The sequence below is a fragment of the Octopus sinensis genome, linkage group LG18, assembly GCF_006345805.1.
Source record: "Octopus sinensis linkage group LG18, ASM634580v1, whole genome shotgun sequence".
Lineage (NCBI taxonomy): Eukaryota > Metazoa > Mollusca > Cephalopoda > Octopoda > Octopodidae > Octopus > Octopus sinensis.
In genome coordinates this window covers 44527383-44541640 of record NC_043014.1, presented here as the reverse complement: position 1 = coordinate 44541640, position 14258 = coordinate 44527383, and positions in this window count along the sequence as shown.

Below are 14258 nucleotides of genomic sequence, written 5' to 3'. Positions count from 1 at the left end.
TGTGTTTTTACCACGGTTTTCCTGTCTTTATCACTATCTGTCTATACAGGTTGTGTCATGGCTTAAGCAAACCGTCGGTGTTCAGTAGAGACGGCACATCGTCCTTCCCACTACACGTTGTAATAACTGACAACATGTACTACTAACACTCCCACTTCACAGTTCAATTGTTAACATCATGAAAGAGGCATCCAGATATGGAAAACAGTACATGCTCTGGCAAATCATATACAAATAACCACAATTCCAAAAGCCATACCGACTTGCAAAAATGGAGTTTAAAATTGAAAAAGGAACAAAAAAATACAAAAATAACAAAATGGAATAAAAGAACAGAATGCTTTGAGCATTTTTGTTCATTAACAGTGCCTTGGTTGATTTTTTAATTAATATTATTAGCCTGGCCACACTTGTGTTAGGTTTGAAATTTACATTTTTATTCCCCGGGCTTCACACAGTATAACGTCTGCCCTTTCACACAAAGCAGCGTTGCTCTTGAGCAATTTTGCATTTGCATCGTCCAACCGATTCATTAAAGACGACAAAGTAAAGAAATCACATTCTCCTAATGACTTGGAAAAAACAACAACAACAGCAACAGCAGCAGCAGCAGCAGCAGCAAAGACAAAGCAACAATACATGTTTGAAAATCACTACCATCATTATCAACACTTATAATCACTACTATGCTTATTTTCATCATCATCATCATCATCATCGTCATTTACTCCAAACAATCATCATCATCATCATCATCATCATAATCATCATCATCATCGTCATCGTCATCATCATAATCATCATCATCGTCATTTTCTCCAAACGATCATCATCATCATCATCATCATCATCGTCATCATCATCATCATAATCATCATCGTCATCGTCATTTTCTCCAAACAATAATCATCATCATCATCGTCATAATAGTTATAATAATAATAATAATTGCAAAATCTTGAAGCCATTATTGTTACTATCACTGCCATGGGTGTTTTGCCATTCTATTCTGTTCTATGTTCTTCAATTCTTGCATGAGTTACGTAGGTGTACGATGTCAAATTGCACAAAGTATTTAGAAAGAAAAGGTTTCATCTGTGTGCATAAGTTTTTCTGTCTGTTTACCTGTAAATTTGCAGCTATACTATTTTAACTGTGCATAGAATATACTCTTATATGTATATATATATATATATATATATATATATATATATATATATATATATATATATATATATTATTTATATACATATATTTACATATATATATTATATATATATATATATATATATTATATATATTTATATATATATATTTATATATATATGTATTTATATATATATATTTATATATATATATATATTATATATATATTTATATACATATATATGTATTTATATATATATATTTATATACATATATATGTACATATATATGTATATATATATGTATATATATTTATATATGTATATATATTTATATATGCATATATATATGTATATATATATTTATATATGTATATATATTTATATATGTATATATATTTATATATGTATATATATTTATATATGTATATATATTTATATATGTATATATATTTATATATATATATATATGTATGTATGTATGTATATATAATATGTATATTCACTACTTTATACTTTGTATCAGCTTAGCTCCATCTCTGCCCTCATTTATACTTATCAAAAGGTGACATTATTTGCTCGCTGATTTGTTCTGTTAAGTGACCATCACGCTGACAAATGTCTTAAGGGACAGCTATTCCTTTCATTGAACCATTCATATTTATAAGCACTGTATTAGCTCATCCAACCTCTTTTTCATCTTCACTCAATCTTATATATATATATGCCTTTATTTATCTTTATCTAGCATTCAATTATATATATATTTTTATGAATTTGATATTTTTTCCTCCCCAAATTTGTAGAGATAGTATTTTAATGATTAAATTGGAATTAAAAATATTAATTGATTTTAATACTCTTGTATCAGTGGCTGTGGTATTTAACTATTTCCTGTTTGATATTTTCATATATTCATGGCTTTTATTGAGCAATCACAGAAATTATAATATGTCAGTTATGAAAATATCTTCATAGCATGACTGTCTAGTTTTTCTGTCTTTGAAATTTTAAACAATTGTAGCACTACTAATATTATTATGCATTCATTAACCTCAGCAGTTGGTCAGACAAGAATCTCAACTATCAATGCTATCAGTTTCTCAGTAACCTCTTCGAGGTTTGTTCTCATACAACCAATCGAATGATACTTTGATGCTCACAAATTCATTTGTACATACATGCTTTTTCTGAATGTGCATATGTGTGTAAGTAATTATATGTAAACATATGGCTGTGCTCCAGCATGGCCACAGCCAATTGACTTAAACCAGTAAAAGAGTGTATATATATATATATATATATATATACACACACACACATATATATGTATATATACACACACGACACACACATACTTCATATATAAATGAATATATATGTGTGTATAATGATAAATATGTATATTTGTATAAGAAAAGCTATATATATATATATTATATATATATATTATATATATATATAGTACAAAGTAAGATAGGGGTTATGGGTGTAACCCGTAACCCACTATGGGATATCATTTATCCAATATATTGTTGGTAAAGTAAAACCAAATTTGTTTCTCCATTTTATTATTTATATTATATGTGTATATATATATGTATGTGCGTGTGCGTGTGTATGTATGTATGTTATATATATATATATTCACCTATGGTTATGTGTGTGTATATGTATGTATTAGTATGTGTGCAGATCCATCTATATAACCTCTGTGTGTGTGTGTGTGTACATATATATACACACATACATACACACTGATTACTAACAAATTGGAATAATAAATGAGTTTTCAATACTTGAAAGATCAATTCCTTTTAATAAAAATTTTGTTATTCTTCTGGAACCTAAGGTTTCATGCTGACAGAAACCAACATTATTCAAACCAACAAATAACACTCTACCATTGTAGTTGATTTGTGATTTGAATTCTGGATGAATAATTGTTGATTTTTGTCAGCATGAAACCTGAAAGACATCTAAAATTCTGTTAGAAATTGTGTGTGTGTGTGTCTGATTATATTGAAAGTGACTTTGTAGTTTCATCAGTAGTTTAAATTGTCATGTAACGCCACTCACACACAATACACACACAGACACACATACACACAAACATGGATTCCGTGGTTGGAATTTTGTCAGTGAGCAGTTTACGGTGTCAAAGTGAAGAAAATATTTTGACAAATTAAATTTAAATGTTGAAGTGAATGTAACGGTTTTTGTGTGTTTCTTAAGTGGCTTATAAACACCTTCCACGCTGCAATATTAGTTTTATAATTGATTAACTAATAACTATTACAATTTTCTAAATGTTCAAAAATATTGTAGTGGATCTAGGATTTCTTGCAACACACCTGTATGTCACAGAAAACTGTTTGGAGAATCATTACATTGGAGTTTAATGTTATAATCTCAACAATGGATTGAGCTTATGGGGTTAGATGTGTGTGTGTGGTGTGTGTGTGTGTGTGTGTGTGTGTGTGTGTGTGTGCACAAGCATGTATGTACCTTTGTCTACCTCTCTCCCTCTATATGTATGTATGTATGTATGTTCGAAATGCGGAGTAGCCGAAACAGGGGCAACTGAAGAAGGGGCATATTCCTTGTGTTGTATGTCTTATACTCTGTTTTTTTGTTATTTGAAAAAAGTCTGTTTCCATGTTTTTGTTTTTATGTTTTCGTTTCTCATTGTGTTCAACGTTTTTTTGGTGTCCTGTACCCATATATGCATGTATATATACATATAGATGTAGGTATGTACATATATGTATGTATATATGCATATGTTTTATATATTAATTTGTTATTATATCATCGAATGCCATGCATCCACTTCCAAGTACATATGTATGTATGTTTATTTTTACGTGAAGTTATATATAAAAAGGATTTAACATAAAACTGAAGGATTACACAATACTTTTTAACAGAATACATTTTTTAAATTTTAACAAGGAAAAGATTGATTGTGACTTGGAAGCTTCTGCTTGCTTTCCATCATTCAACTCTATACATACATATTTATGCGTGTGTATATATATATTATATATATATTCATTCAAAATGTGACAATGTGTGTACCGTTGGCAATTTTTTTTCCTCCCTCTTCCCTTCTTTGGATCTTTCCTTTTCCTATGTTTCTGATGAAGAGCTCCGCTCAAAACGTTAGACCCTCCTTCTTTCCTTCTTTCCTGAGTGTCCAATAATACTATACTTGTACCACGTCCTCGCGTTGTGTTTTCATGTTTGGATTAACTATATATATATATATATATATATATATATTTATACATATATATATATATTCCATTATGACCCTTCCACTTTATCATTGAGATATCGTTTCTAGTACTTCATTATCAAATATATCCTTCTGTCTTTTAAGACAGTGAGTATGTAGTGTAATTTAGGTGTACTTTTCACAAGACCAGTGACCATGTAAAAGATTCCTCATCGGCTTGTTAATTAGCATGGTCTTAATGCTGTTGTTGCATAGCCTCAGGTTATCTCTGATTGGGCCAATCTATGATCCATGATAGTCCAACCGTAACCATTCCCACCCCCACTTTTTTGTCTTTTTCTGACATAACGTGATCCAAGACTATGGTTATCACATTTGTTCTTCCTGTTTAAAGATGATAGGTGTGATATGCAGGATATTTGGCTGCCATTTCTAGCAGGTCGACTGATTTCATACAGGCTCCCACTTCGGCTTGTCAATTAATGTGTTGTCTCCACTTTTGTATTTTGTGTTTGTGATTATTGTGTATCTGACTAAGCAGTTGCTGTTTGTCATTTCCTTATCTGTTCTTGCCTCTCACTGTTACATACGCACATAACAAATGTATACACAGGTTTTTGAAGTTCAATGACAGGGATATTTTTTTATCTATTACCATTGGTTATCATCAATATCAATATCATTATTATCATTATTATTATTATTATTATTATTATTATTATTATTATTATTATATTATTATTATCGTTCTATGTTTGACTTTTGCTTTACATTTGCACAAACTGGCTCCAAGTCTCACCCAGAGACCTCAAGAGACAACAAGTTGGAAGTTCATGCTGGTGTTATGCCTAGGGTGCCATATATTTGGTTTTGTACTTAGTGTTGTACTAGTATTATTATTGTTGTTGTTGTTATTATTATTATTATTATTATTATTATTATTATTATTATATGTTTGACTTTTGCTTTACATTTGCACAAGCTGGCTCCAAGTCTCACCCAGAGACCTCAAGAGACAACAAGTTGGAAGTTCATGTTGGTGTTATGCCTAGGGTGCCATATATTTGGTTTTGTACTTAGTGTTGTACTAGTGAATACCTAAAAAAAACCATACGAAAATTATGTTTGTTTTAAAACTTGAGATTACAAAGAGAGTATTTTGCGTAGGATATGAGCTGTTCCCATGAGCACTATCTTTTGAATTTCTGGCATTTTGGGGTTTCCTGGTATCTGAGTTAGGTAGCAATCAGCCCCTTTTGCTATCATTCCCAGGGCACCTATGACAACAGGTATTGTTTTAGTCTTCAGGTTCCACATTTTGCTGATTTCTATTTCCAGATGTTTATATTTGCTTGATTATTATTATTATTATTATTATTATTATCATTATTATTATTATTACTACTACTACTACCACTACTTCTACTACTAATACTATTACCATTAATATGGTGGATGGCAGAATTGGTAAAGATTTCCATCAAAATTCTTTGTGGTATTTTGTTAAGCTCTTGTGTTCAGAACCCACCAAGGCTGACTTTTGTGTTTCATTCTTCTGAGGTCCATATTCTGAGAATAAGAACTAAGTCAAGTTCAGGGCCTGATAAGCCCAAAAATATCCCTTCCCACAAGATCCCTGCCATTGAAAAATACCATTTTTCACTGAGCCAATGGCAGATATCATCATCAATATTATTCTTGGCTCAGCTGGTAGAGTGGCAGAAACAATGGAATGTTTCCTGAGAGTATCTAGTTTTGTTTGTTTTTCTGTGTTCTCAGTTCAGATCCTACCAGAATTTGATTTGGTTTTTACTGTCCATTCATCATGGATTGATAATATACTTAGTAACACACACACACTAATACATACAACACACACACACCACACACACACACACACACACACAACACATATATATATATATATTATATATATATATATATATATATATATATATGTGTATGTATATATCTATGTATATATAGATATATATATATACATACATATACATATATATATATATATCATCATCATCATCATCATATATATATGTATAGAGTGTTAGGTGTGATGTACAGAACTGAACATTGAGAAAAAATGAACAAGTTGTTTGTACATTCACTAAATTGTATTTTGTATTTGACAAATTCTAGAGAGGAACAAATTTTCAGAAAGAGATAAAATCCAAGGCTGTGAAATATTTTAGAACATTTATAAATAGGCCTTACAGCTGTTTCCAGGATATTTTATATATCCCTTCATCAGAGATGGTGTGAGAAAATGGTTTCATATCTTATCTAAAATAACTATTGCTTAACCATGTTCTCACACACTGTTTCCAATGAAGTGATATATAAAATATCCTGAAACAGCTGTAAGACCTTCTATTTATAAATGTTCTAAAATTTTTCACAGCCTTGGTTTTTTTTATCTCATTCTGAAAATATTTTTTATATACACACGTGCTGATATATGACCTATGTTGGACTCCTCATTCGCATAATTACCGAACCTGGAGCTTAACTATAGTCTGTCCATAGCACTTACACAGCATTACCTGACACCTCTAGGTATTATTGACACCATTACCTCTCATAAACTATATATATATACATATACATATATATATACACACACACACACATTCATATATATATACACATGCACATATATATGTGTATGAATATACATATGAATATATGCATATATACATACACATATATATTATATATATATATGCTTATATATATATATATATATATATATATATATATATATATTTATACGCATACACACACATATACACATATATACATTATATACATATGCATATATATATATGTGCATATATATATACATACCTATACATATGTATATACATATGCATATATATATGAATATATGTATACATACATATATATGGATATATGTAGACATACATATATATGTATACATATATACATACATACATACAGAGATATATATATGTGTATGTATATACATATATGTATGCATGTATGAATGTGTCTATATATACATATTTATATATATGTGTGTGTGTAAGTATACATATATAGGCATACATATGTATATATATATATACATGTATGTGTGTGTATATATATATATATATATATATATATATTTATTTATACAGATATATATTGATACATATATATATGTATGTATATATATATCTATATACATACATTGTGTGTGTATACATACATACTATCACTGACTTAGTCAGCTATACTCCAATCTGCCTGTGAAAAGAAATTGGCCTGAAGCCTAGCCAAAAGAAATCATTCACCTACATCTTCATCATCATCATCATCATCGTTACCATCATCTACCTCATCTTCACCACCATCATCATCATCATTATCATCAAAGGGAATCTTTATCATTATTTTCATTATCATTTTGTGTTGTCTTAGAAATAATTTTCGTCTTTGCCGCATTAATTCATCACTTTTATTATTTTTATTTTAGATTTGTTTGTCTTGTGTTACTGCTGCTGTTGTGTGTTTTTCAAAAGAAAAAAAAAAAAGAAAACATAATCAAGTAATGGAATTTTATTTGAACAAATACAATGTTATGTTGTTTTTTTTTCCGTTCATGCTGTGTTAATGAATTAAATCTCTTCACTGAAAGCACAAACACATACACACGCAGAAAAAAAAATATCCAAAAATATTCACATATGCACAAAATTTTTAAAATTAATAATGGCAATTTCTCTAATTAATTTCAAAATTAACAAGGTGGCAAGCAATGTTGAATTGAAGTAAAGGTTCTCTTAAAAACAAGTTCATAACACACTTTTACTATCCCGGTTGTAGCAGTTTCACTTCGCTTCTATTGCTAACCCTATGAGAAAGGCATGAACATAGCACAATTTTATTGTCCCCAAAATCACTTCTGTAAATCAGATGTTCATGCCTATATCAGAAATCAATTTGAATCTTAACAGTAAAAGTTAAACATTTCGAAATGATTGCAGGCTCACCACTACTTTTGAATTGAACTTTATATATGTGTTGTGAGATTGTGTGTATATGTGTGCATGTGTGTATGCTTGTGTGTGTGTATGTGTGTGTTTGCATCTGTCTGTTGCTTTACTGCTGTGCCTTTCTCCAAGAGAAACCGTTTCTCTTGAGACACATCAAAAGTAAGCTGCACATCTACAATAAGTGTGTTGCTGGTAATTTCAGTGAGTAACAAATGTACAGTTTAATAACATATCTTCTGTTTTGTGGGCAGCGTGCTTGTTTTTCTTTTTAAATTCATATTTTCCATCCCAGTTCAAGGATTCTGAAGACACTGTGTGAAGTGGGCGGGGGGAGGGGGTGTTTGTGAGTATACACACGTGTGTGTTGCACCTGGGGTTTCAGCCTTTTACTCAGATAACTGCAGCAATCAATGGGTTATTGTTGCCAGCTCTGAAATATTTAGATACGAATTTGAAACCCTAGATACTTCCACCCAAAGTATATACGTATTGAGCATTCTTATAATTTTGTATGCACAAATTATTAGGTATATGTACATATATCTATATATATATGTACATATATATATACTTTATTTAAAAGCAGCAGAAAATTCAACAAAACCTGTTACTCTGAGTTTCATGTTCCCATTCGTCGGACAGTTTTTGCTAGAAAAAAACTCTCCGATGAACAGGAATGTGAAACTCAGAGTAACAGGTTTTGTTGAATTTTCTGCTGCTTTTAAATAAAGCATATTACTCTACCACTGGTATTTGAGTACTCTTTTTTCCAACTTGTTTCACATTCATGTGTTTACTCCGGTATATATATATATATATATATATATATATATATATATATATATATACACAGACACACACAATACATGGGCTGATTTAAGGCTTTTTTAGTCCCATAGCCAACAGATTCCTGTTGGTCTCCCTTTGTAAATATTGACAAATATACTGATAAAAAGGTATTTGGATTGCCTCAGTAATTTTTCTTTTGTGGGACGAGAGTGGTTTGTTCTGGAACAGTTACTGGGCTGTAAACCTCATAAATTTTTAATGTAATAATGTAATGTGTGTGAATATATACATGTACATACATACATATATATATACATACATACACACACTTACATAGATGTCATGAAGAACAAAATCTTCAAGGTTTATTTATTATTCTCATGAAATGAAATTTAATGAGAATAATATGTAATAACCACATTTTGGAGATGTATAATTCTCCATTTTCTTTATGATGTCTTGATTATATAACTCTGTGTGCTGTGGGAAATCAGATGAAGCAAACTCAGGATTTATCTATTGAGTGAAGCACTGTGTAATTGTTTATCTTTAAACAATTCTGTACGTTCCCTACAATTTGGTGTGTTTAGTCAGATCCAGCTGATACATACATACATATCTTTTAGTTTCAGTCTACCAAATCCACTCACAAGGCTTTGGTTGGCCCGTAACTATAGTAGAAAACACTTGCCCAAGGTACCACACAATGGGACTGAACCTGGAACCATGTTACTGGAAAGCAAGCTTCTTACCACACAGTCACTCCTGCGCCTATGTGTGTGTATACACACACATATATATATATACATATATATATATATGTGTGTGTATACATATGTATGTATATATATATGTATATATGTGTGTATATATGCGTATGTGTATATATATATTATATATATTTGTGTTTATATATAATGTATGTATATATATATATATGTATATCTATATATATGTATATCTATCTATATATATATATATATATAATGTGTATATATACATATATATATATGTATGTTTATGTATGTGATATGTATATATATATATATATGTGCAGTATATTCACACACTAACACATACATTCACCCTTTTTGTGAAATACTTAAATACAAACACATCTTCATACATCATTTTGACATCAATGTTTGATATCCAACTTGTCATAAAACATCAGCTCTACTTAATTGAAGGTTAACAACACTCAGTCCATTCTGGTCTTACATCGGTCATTTAACAGCGATTTGTCATCTGACAACAAGAACTACTGTGTAGAACCACTTGATCTTTCTCCAAGTCCGTTCATTGTTTGAACAGTTGAAAATTTTTGTTTTGTTTCATTTCTTTTCTTTTTCTGTCAACAATAAAAAAAAAAAAAAAATTCAGAAGATATTTTGAAATGTTTGTCTTTTAATTCAGGAAATTAATTGCTATGTTTTATTGGAGTCAGCGCTTGAGAGTCGGAAAATTAAAGTGTTAAAAGAAAGCAAAAGAAAATAAATGAAGATGGTTTGATCTATCATTTACTCTTTTACTTGTTTCAGTCATTTGACTGCGACCATGCTGGAGCACCGCCTTTAGTCGAGCAAATCGACCCCAGGACTTATTCTTTAAGCCTAGTACTTATTCTATCGGTCTCTTCTGCCGAACTGCTAAGTTACGGGGACATAAACACACCAGCATTGGTTGTCAAGTGATGTTGGGGGGGACAAACACAGACACACAAACATATATACACACACACACACATATATATACACATATATACGACGGGCTTCTTTCAGTTTCCGTCCACCAAATCCACTCACAAGGCTTTGGTTGGCCCGAAGCTATAGTAGAAGACACTTGGCCAAGGTGCCACACAGTGGGACTTACCACACAGCCACTCCTCTTGACTTTGTTTAAAAAATGCTTTAATTATTAACACTAGGAACCGAGAAAAGTGATATATCACTTTTGCTAATTATTGGCAAGTATTAAAAAGAAATACACACACACATGCATATATGCACACACACACACGTGTCAGGTAACTAAACTGATTCTGTGTTGAAAAGTTTCCAAGAATGTAACTAAGGTAAATAAAAGATAGAATGAAACTTTCTCAGCTTATTTGTCTTGACAGAAAGCAAGATGGCATTAAATATATATCCACCATCAACATTTATAATTGATTAATGGGCAAGTCTGAACATACCTTGTTTCATCTCACATTCGTAGACTTAACCCTTTCGTTACCGTATTTATTTTGAGATGCTCTGTGTTTCTTTCAGTTATTTTAAATATAACAAAGAATTTAGTAAAATAACTTGGTTATCATTAAGCTAGTGTTAGGAACATAAATTGTGACTAAGGTTTGGTGGAAGATTTTAATTCAGAACTTTTGAAAATAAGACATTTGTATTACAGAGCCAGAGGCAGTTTCAGCCAGGTTGGTATCAAAAAGGTTAAGAATTGTTTCTGTTATATATTTTAACCCTCTTGTTACCATATTTCTTCTGAGATGCTCTGTGTTCCTTTCAATTAATTTTAAATATAACAAAGAATTTAGTAAAATAACTTGGTTATCATTCAGCTAGTGTTAGGAACATAAATTGTGACTAAGGTTTGGTGGAAGATTTTAATTAAAATCTTATGAAAACAAGACATTTGTACTCAGAGCCAGAGCCGGTTTCAGCCAGGTTGGTATCAAAAAGGTTAAGAATTGTTTCTGTTATATATTTTAACCCTCTTGTTACCATATTTCTTCTGAGATGCTCTGTGTTCCTTTCAATTAATTTTAAATATAACAAAGAATTTAGTAAAATAACTTGGTTATCATTCAGCTAGTGTTAGGAACATAAATTGTGACTAAGGTTTGGTGGAAGATTTTAATTAAAATCTTATGAAAACAAGACATTTGTACTCAGAGCCAGAGCCGGTTTCAGCCAGGTTGGTATCAAAAAGGTTAAGAATTGTTTCTGTTATATATTTTAACCCTCTTGTTACCATATTTCTGCTGAGATGGTCTGTTTCTTTCAATTATTTTAAATATAACAAAGAATTTAGTAAAATAACTTAGTTATCATTAAGCTAGTGTTAGGAACATAAATTGTGACTAAGGTTTGGTGGAAGATTTTAATTCAAAACTTATGAAAACAAGACATTTGTACTCAGAGCCAGAGCTGGTTTCAGCCAGGTTGGTATTGAAAGGGTTAAATTAATCATTTGTTAACCCTTTCATTACTGTATTTCTGTTGAGATGCTCTGTGTTTCTTTCAATTACTTTAAATGTAACAAAGGATTTAGTAAAATAATTTAGTTATCATTAAGCTAGTGTTAGGAACATAAATTGTGACTTAGGTTTGGTGGAAGATTTTGATTCAAAACTTATGAAAAGAAGACATTTGTACTCAGAACCAGAGCCGGTTTGGTAATGAAAGGGTTAAATGTCTTTTTAATGACTTTGTTCTGAGTAGTGATGCTGCTCTGAGATGTAGCATTTGTCTTGACCTCAAAGATGGCCCACAACCAAAAGTCAGAAGGATTTACAGTTGATAAGTTAGAATTCATTGGAGAACTAACTGAATAAGTTTCAACTGAACATACTAAGACAGATCCGACTCACGCCATCAAATCAATAATGTTTAGCCATGGTTGTGTGGTTAAGAGGTTCACTTCCAAACTTAAGGGTTTCAAATTCAGTCCCACTGCATAGCAACTGAGGCAAGTGTCTTTTACTATAGCTCTAAGCTGATCAAAACCTTATAAGTGGATTTGGTAAATGGAAACTGAGCAAAGCCTGTCATGTATATATACACAGACACAGACGTGTATATATATGTGTGTGTTTGTTTCTCCTTGTATTTACATGTAAATGAGCAGGATATGTCTTATCCATTTGGGAAGAGGCAGTGGTAGATGTCAAAAACTGCGAACCTACATCACTGACTTCTCATATCAGTATGGTCATGGAAGGAAACATCAGTAAGAAACTAATTATGTTAATAGAGGAACATAACACTGCTAATTGATACTCAATATGATTTCTGTCTGGACAGAAGCCTTTCTCACACTGTTGTTGCAGTATTGTCTAATCAAATATAGATGTGATATATCTGGTGTTTTGAGAAAATTGATTACAAAATAGATCACAGGTCAATGTTGATGATAGCTTTGGCATGGATGGGAAACTAGAAGAGTGGCTATTTGACTCTCTGAGAGCCAAAAACCAAATTATTGCAAGCAATTGTGTCCTTTCTGAAGGGCCAACTATTGAAAGCAGGCTACCACAGACAACTCTCTTGGGCCCATTATTGTTTGTAACAGAACTCTTGGATTTATCTTCAGTGGTCATCACAGATGACCTCACAATCTTTAATAATAATACTAAGATATTAAAAGTAGTAAAAGGCCGCAGAGATATTGAAGACCTACAAAAGGACTGAAGAAAACAACATAACATTCAATGCAGGAAAATTTCAAGTACTTTGCTATCAGCCCTCCAACACATCACAACATGGAAACACAGAAGAAATTGCAACACCAAAGTCAGAAAGACCTTATGGTCTTGAGGGGTCACAAGGGTGTGGAAGTTCATGCTGACCCTTACAAATTTCTGGCTTTATGCCATTCAGAAAAATCCTTATTGAGAAGGATATAAAATATTCATTTTGACTAAGTTCAAGGTCAGTTTTTTTTTCTTGTTTTTGATAATTATACTGGTTTAAGTATATTAATGGTATTTATTTTGAGTTAACAAAGGAGTCTCTATGTCAGTAGTTTCCAAATGGTGTACCAAAGCACTGTGGTGTGCTGTCAGATACAGCTAGATGTGTCGTCATCATCATCATCATCATCCTACTCAGGTGTCGCACTATGCGATGCTGTGGTCATCACAATGTCTTGCCACCTTCTCCTGTCCTCTACCCCATGGACAGCTGGGAATAAAGACAATTCTGTGGCTGTGATGTCTTTCAGCCAAGAAGTGAGGGTGGTCTGTCTCTTTTACATCTGCTGTTCCCCTTGCCAGTTATGATCATTCGCTCAAGTCCATCCAGGCGCATGACATGGCCAAAGAGCCGTAGCTTC